At 35.2% G+C, this 7,500-nt stretch overlaps 1 long non-coding RNA gene across 3 annotated transcripts in view; it reads right to left on the reverse strand.

Annotated features, from left to right (window-relative positions):
- The window catches only part of LOC136853265 (uncharacterized), a 271,531-nt gene that overhangs the window by 160,356 nt on the left and 103,675 nt on the right, over nt 1-7,500 (reverse strand). The window lies entirely within an intron of this gene.

Raw genomic sequence — 7,500 nt, forward strand, 5'->3', positions numbered from 1 at the left:
CTCTCTCTCTCTCTCTCTCTCTCTCTCTCTCTCTCTCTCTCTCTCTCTCTCACACACACTTACCATGAGAATATGAAAAGAAAGCTTGAGTCGTTTCTGTATTTAGCAAATCGTGGGTCAGCAACAGAAAGTGAAGAGGAGAGAGTAGGGCACTAGACACTAGAAGAGACTACCCCAGTGTATTCCGCATCGGTTCATGTTTCCAAAGATTCATCGTGCCCCATTTTCCATGACCGCCTCATTTATCATTCCCTCTGCCTAGCGATCAGGCCTTTGGTCCACTCTTTAGAATTAGACTGGAAATACGGTAGGGCTACTCTAGATCCTCTACTTTCTTCTGTTCAAGCACTATCTTTTAGGTTGTTGTGGAGGCAGTTCGCCTTGTGAGAGATTGCAGGGTGGACAAGATGACCCACGGTGGCATTTGTGGACAATAACAAACTCTACACATACAAAACTAAAGTTTGCGTTCGTAGTGTGTAAAACCAGCACTAAGCTGCTGGCATTTGGGTGTTGGTTGCAGATCAATTGCAATGGACCTTGCACCTTGTGAGTCCTCCATTTACCCATCTCTACTGAGAAAGTCTGGTCAATATTGACCTTTGCTTTAAGCTTCTCTTGCTTTAGCTCATCAGCAGCATCATCCTTCTCTTAGCCGCCTCAGCAGCAATTTGGGAAGTCCCTTTTTCACAGTTAAAGAATTTGCCTTGTCTGAGGTGTTTAAACAAAATGTATTCCTTGGTATAAAACCGTTCTTTAACACCCGTTCTTTATCTTAAAGTTCTTCGTAACATGTGTCAGGTAAACCCCACCGATGGTACAGCCAGCCAGCCTTTAGGTACCTATGGTAGCAGCAGTTTGGGAAGCCCTTTTTTCACAGTTAAAGCATTTGCCTTGCCTGAGTGTTTAAATAAAATGTATTCCTTTGTATAAAAGCGTCCCAACACCCGTTCTCCATCTTAAAACTCTTCGTACATCCATGTAACATATGTCGGGTAAAATCCACCGATGGTACAGCCAGCCTTCAGGTATACCTATGGGGTGGCGTCTTAACCACCGAATAATGGTTGATTTGGTAGTGATAAGCAAAAGACTTTTTCTTTTTTTTTTCGCAGGCGAACTTTACTTCTCTTCATTCAGAAGTGCCAGTGGTGGATGATTTTCTTATTACATCGAAGAGACAGCTGAAGAAGCCACATGATTTGTTTAAATGGAAACGACAGAGAGCCAAGTAGCCTACTCTCGCTAATTTTACACGTTTTCGAAGAGCTTTATTCACCGATGATGTGTAAAGCACACGAAAATATTTTTTGTGGCTTCGGCTGTATTATCTCTCTCTCTCTCTCTCTCTCTCTCTCTCTCTCTCTCTCTCTCTCTCTCTCTGTATGTATGTATATATATATATATATATATATATATATATATATATATATATATATATATATATATATATATATATATATATTATATATATATATAAATATGTATATATATATATATATATATATATATATATATATATATATATATATATATATATATATATATATATTATATATGTATAAAATATTACACATATATATATACATATATATATTTATATATATATATATATATATATATATATATATATATATATATATATATATATATATATATATATAATATATTATGTGTGTAATACGTAAGCATTTCAATCGTTTGTGTGGGCAAACGATTAATATTCTAACGCACGTAAGTAAAGAAAAAATATGTACAGATAGATGATATTTTTAATCGTATTTTCCAATGAACACCTAAACGAATTCCAAAAATATGATTAAATACAAACAATCAATACTTTCTTCTATTAATAACTTAACGGCCTCAATCCGTCGGCTGTTACTTGTCAGATTTCCCGTGTAGAGACGAACATATTCGATTACGACTATACGCTGCAAACTTCTCTCGCTGTCTTATTAACGGAAGCCCCCTAAGTTTACGTCGTCAAGGCGATGACAGATATGTTTTGATGTATCTAATTGGACGTCAGCGATCTTGTGCGTTTGTGTGTGTGTGTGCGTGTGTTTGTGTGTTTGCATATAGGCATGCGCGACATGAACCCACATTATACCTAATCAGGAAAATGGGTCAAGGTACCAGAGAAGAAGAAGAAGAAGAAAAAAAAAAGAGGTCGAGCTCATAAGTGTAATAGCTACGCTTCACTTCCATTTGGCAGCGTTGTGTCAACGTCAACACCCCCTAACACCCCATCATCCACGTCCCCCCTCCCAACCATTTTTCATGACTACAGATCTCATCCAATCTTCTATACTTCCTCTCTAACGTGCTCACAATACTTCTTCTTTAACGTACTCACAACTCTATAGCATTCCTTCCATGCTACCTAAAGTATAAGAATAAATATATATAATCGTTAACAAACGTAGGCGCCAGTGAAAGGGTGAAAGAAAGGTGTCAAGGGCTTCAATTTGCTATTTTGAGCCAGTGGAATCCCAGGAGAATCAAGGACAAGAAGTGGATTGAACCGCTAACAACACTGACACCCGATATCAAAGTCACGGCTGAGGCGGCATGTCTGCTGACTCTCTTTCCGGGGAAATTGAAGGCAATTTTGTATGCATAAGATTCTCTAGTGTTTCTTTTAGACGATACCAAGAAAAAAAGGGGATATTATCATACGTATTCTGACTGGTTTACGTAGAAAATATTCAGTACTTAAAGAAGTGAAAACAGGTGTAAACAAAATAGACGAGATTCATTTTGAAAAATTTTCCTGTTGATGTTGCAACAGCTTTTTGGTTTTTGGTTTTTAAGTGGTGGCGATTATTGCTGCCACTAAAACTTCACGAATTCCTTTTTAGAAACGGTTATCTGATTCCTAGAAGATGAGCGAAATTTTAGAGAGATTTATTTATATCTAAACTCCGAGTGTGTTTGTCAGGGAACACTGAGGACGGTCTGTTAAAAATCGTCTGTTCGTGTCCTTTTGATTCCTTTTATGGACAACATATCGTAAAACGAGAGAGAGAGAGAGAGAGAGAGAGAGAGAGAGAGAGAGAGAGAGAGAGAGAGATTGCCACGGAAAATATTCCTCCTGAACACAATGCAAATACAGTATATATTCGTTTCCAAAACCTCAAATAATAAAAGTAACATATTTAATTAATATCCATTACAATGATTAATTATTTCATTAAGGAAATATAAATACAAGTGGATATCCAGTATACTATAAACAATAAATAACATGAAGACAAAGTATTAGATTATCTTTTTATCATACAATACTTGCTGATTAGATTTGCATCATAATGTCATTAGTTCCCTCTTTGATCTAAATGAATTCGTCATGCTTGAAAGATAAACGAAGCGTGACGTTATTCTGTTTCCGTCAACCAAAACAATGAAATTAAATAAAATGATAAACACAAACAGTAGAGCAGCTCCCTTCAGTTTATTCCCTTCAAAAATGGGAGATCACAAAGAGATAATTTTTTTTATTTGTATCTTTAACTTACTCTTTAATTTATGCACAAAAAAAAACTTAAAGTTTCCGTCGAATTTCATTTTACTTCAGCGTGCTTTAGTTTCATTACCAAGTTTGTTAATGTACTTTACACGAAAGAAAAGGATATTACCAGCAATAATTATTTTGATGTATGATGAAAATCCACAGTTATAGAAGTAAGTTGTATCATTTATGAAAAATGAAAACACTTTCAAATCCTATACGGAGGACTACCATTCAGGCGTTCGAAAGTCTTTGTTTTTGTATTTAATAAATGATACAACTTAAGCATATAAATGTTAATTTTTATTATACAGTTTTTATGGCGTGAATTTCTTTGCAATTATTTTAATACTAAATCTATTGTTTTATCGATAAGAAAGGCCGGCGCTGATACACGCCCAAACTTCTCATTTAAGGCGGCTTATAACCAAATTTCGCTAAGGGCAAAAGAAAAAAAAAAAAAAGAAGTAATCCCTTCGAAAATTTTACTGATATTTTAACTAATATAAGAAGGAACTGTGCCCGAGAAAATGAGGATTCTATCCGCAAAAAAAGGAGAACAAATATATATAAACACATCTCTCATCTCCCTTGCCTTAATTTTTTAATGACGCCTAAAGTATATCACCTAAGTTAAATTTCTAATAATGTATTTCGTCATTTTTCATCGTAATTTGGCTACATACCACCTTAACGACCAAGTGACGCCAATAAATCATGAATTTCACCGACGAAATGTGAGGCCCATTCAATTCACCAGATTTCTGTGAATGATTCATTGGAAACTAATGGATGAACAAACACAGGGTGATTGCCTAATGGGCGCTCGGATGGAAAGGGAACAGTCAGCAGTAATGATTACAGTTTTGGAATCTGAAATTCATTTCCGAAACAAAAAAATTAAGATGCTTATTGTTAGTGGTGAAGTTAAATATCTTATTTGTTAGTGGAGAATTAACTCGGAATACAAAGGAGCCTTAACTCCTATTAACTCACCGAATAAGGAATCGGTTTAAGAGAAGAAGACTTATTATTGTGGACAATACATGGCCATGAATTTTGAAGCGTTAATATGTCAGTCAGAACGACATGTGTTAAGTATACCTTAGTTTAACCGGACCACTGAGCTGATTAACAGCTCTCCTAGGGCTGGCCCGAAGGATTAGACTTATTTTACGTGGCTAAGAACCAATTGGTTACCTAACAACGGGACCTACAACTTATTGTGGAATAAATAATAATTATTGATTTATATCTAACCTTTATAACAACTATTGGAGACCCAGTTAAAAAACAATAAATGTGTACAGTTCAATCCAGGGACATAAACGTCTTATAACGGCTGTTTTTGTATCTGAATTCAACGAAATCTTATCTTTCTTGTTTAACTTATTTAATGTTACACGTAAATATAGTTTATTTCCCAGCATTATCTGCGTTGCTGATGATGTTCGAAAGTGCACTACATAACAGCCTTAGCATAATTTGTTAGTTTAAGCTAAAAGTAAAACTACAGTATGTTAGTTTTCTTACTGCAAATCATACCTAACGACTATCAATCCATTAATCGCTGATTAGTGTTTTGTATACATTCGCTTCATAAAAAATGAAAAGATAAAATAGATAGAAAATGTACTGAATGAGAGAGAGAGAGAGAGAGAGAGAGAGAGAGAGAGAGAGAGAGAGAGAGATTTAAACAGTTACTTCCGTCAAGAAGTAGTTCCTCATTGGCCGGGTGGGTATCGTTCTCAGATAGCACTCTGGTCCTGCGTCCGATTTTCCGACCGGCCAATGAAGAATTAAAAGAATTTATTTCTGGTGATAGAAATGCATTTCTCGCTATAATGTGGTTCGGATTCTACAATAAGCTGTAGGTCCCGTTGCTAGGTAACCAACTGGTTCTTAGCCATGTAAAACAAATCTAGTCCTTCAAGCCAGCCCTAGGAGAGCTGTTAATCAGCCCAGTGGTCTGGTTAAACTAAGCTGTATACTTAACTTATCAATCCATTAATTGCTTTTCCCGTCATAAAAAATAAAAAGATAAAATAAGTAGAAAATGAATAAGCCGAGAGAAACACTTCGAGAGAGAGAGAGAGAGAGAGAGAGAGAGAGAGAGAGATTTAAACAACGGGAATAAGCAAGCCGCTAAACGCTTCACAACGTAATGGCAATCCACAAGTAATGGCCTCGTTTAAATCTCCCGCTCCTACATCAAAAGGTTCTCTTAAGAGCGTATTAGAGCTCGTTCAGCTGCCCAACCTCACAGAGAGAAAACGAAGGCCGCATGATTGCTCTTATTACCGATATCAAGTGAACGTGACTTTCGGACACTACCTGGGAAGCGGTTCAGCATCAAAGGGCCGTTCGGTCAAAGCTTTTCCTTCTAGAAAAAAAAAATTGCTTTTTCTCGTTCTTATGAAAACGCCTCGTTTCAGTTAGTTCTTAAAAAAAAACTTGTTTCAATTTCTGTTGTGAAATATGGAATAAAACGACTAATTTAGGCGACATACTGTGAAAAGGTACTATTTGTCGTTCTTATGATAATACCTCGTATAAAATGATTTTTTTTTTGTGAAAGACAGCTGTTGTTTTCATTTCTATTTTGAATATATTACGAAGCAAAAAGACTTATTTGGGTAACGGAAAGATAAAAAAAAACTACTTCTCGTCCTTATGACAATAACTCGCATCAAATAATTCTTCGTTAAAAAATAGTTGTTTAATTCATTTATTTATGTGCTTATTTATTTATTTATTTATTTATTTTTTTTTTTTGTGAAATACAATCGGTAACGGGCTGTCGCTAGCTAAAAGCATAACACCCAGAACTTGAAGACCTTGCTGTGTCAAAAGTACCTAAAAAATATCGGGAGGACTCTCTTACAGGAATCTGAAAATAAGACGCCCTGAAGGAATAATGTTTAATGAATCTGAAAGCTTTTATTCTATAATGGTTGAGTAACCAAGGGTTCCTCTTCGTCTGAATGTGCAGAGGCTTTGAGGCGTTTTGTCATTTTTTGAAAGCTACTTGGTAAAAGACTTCTAAATGAGGCTTAAAAGAACGTTGCTTCAGAAGTGCAAAACAGTGTTGTAAAACCCTAGTTCATAAACACGTCTCATTTATTCATTGTGCTGTCTAGAATCATTTATGCAAAAAAGTGTTCATTTTACTTGCTGCAAATAAAAAAAAAAAAAAAAAGATTTCAACACAGACGTCAGAATATTCTCAGCCCACAGTCTGCTCTTTTTTCTTTAAATATTTTCATATGTCTTTATTTCCTCTGTAGACATTACCTTCAAATCATAATTATCTTTATTATTCTATTTTGCATACCGAGGTAAAATTATCCATCAAAATGTTAATTTTTTCCCAAGTGTAATAACGACCACCTAAGCTGTTACAGAATTAGGGGCTAATAAAAAGCAAAAGATTCAGTCTTATATAATGTCTGAAATAATGTAAAAAATGTTAATTAACTTTTGTCTACTGTTAGACGCAAAGAGACAATTAGTTCAATAATTTCCTTACAAAATAAATGGAATTTTTAATATCATAATGAAAAAAATTTGAAAATTAATCTCTTTTAAGGATGACTATCACCTTATAAAAAATATTTTGCCAATTTCTACGCATCTTTCCTAGACAAATTAATCCAACATTTCGTAACCACTGGCCAAGAATGATTTAAAATTGGTGAATTAATCTGCGGTTCAGTTAAAACAAGAGCGACTTCTGGAACACTTCCAAAAGCTCTGATTAAGAATTTACAGCCACAAGCATCGTGCCAGGAATAAATGGCTTAGCATCGGGGGCTATAACGCCTGACTAAAATTCTCCAATCTTTTCGAGTTGTCCCCCTGAGAACTGAGGTTTGGAAATCACCAAGGATTTTCCTCGGCAGATATTTTGCTTGGAAACTGGAATAACAACCGTCAGTATAAATCGAAGGGAGGAATGGTATAAACCTGAATTTGATACATGGCAC

The sequence above is a fragment of the Macrobrachium rosenbergii genome, chromosome 27 (assembly GCF_040412425.1).
Source record: "Macrobrachium rosenbergii isolate ZJJX-2024 chromosome 27, ASM4041242v1, whole genome shotgun sequence".
NCBI lineage: Eukaryota > Metazoa > Arthropoda > Malacostraca > Decapoda > Palaemonidae > Macrobrachium > Macrobrachium rosenbergii.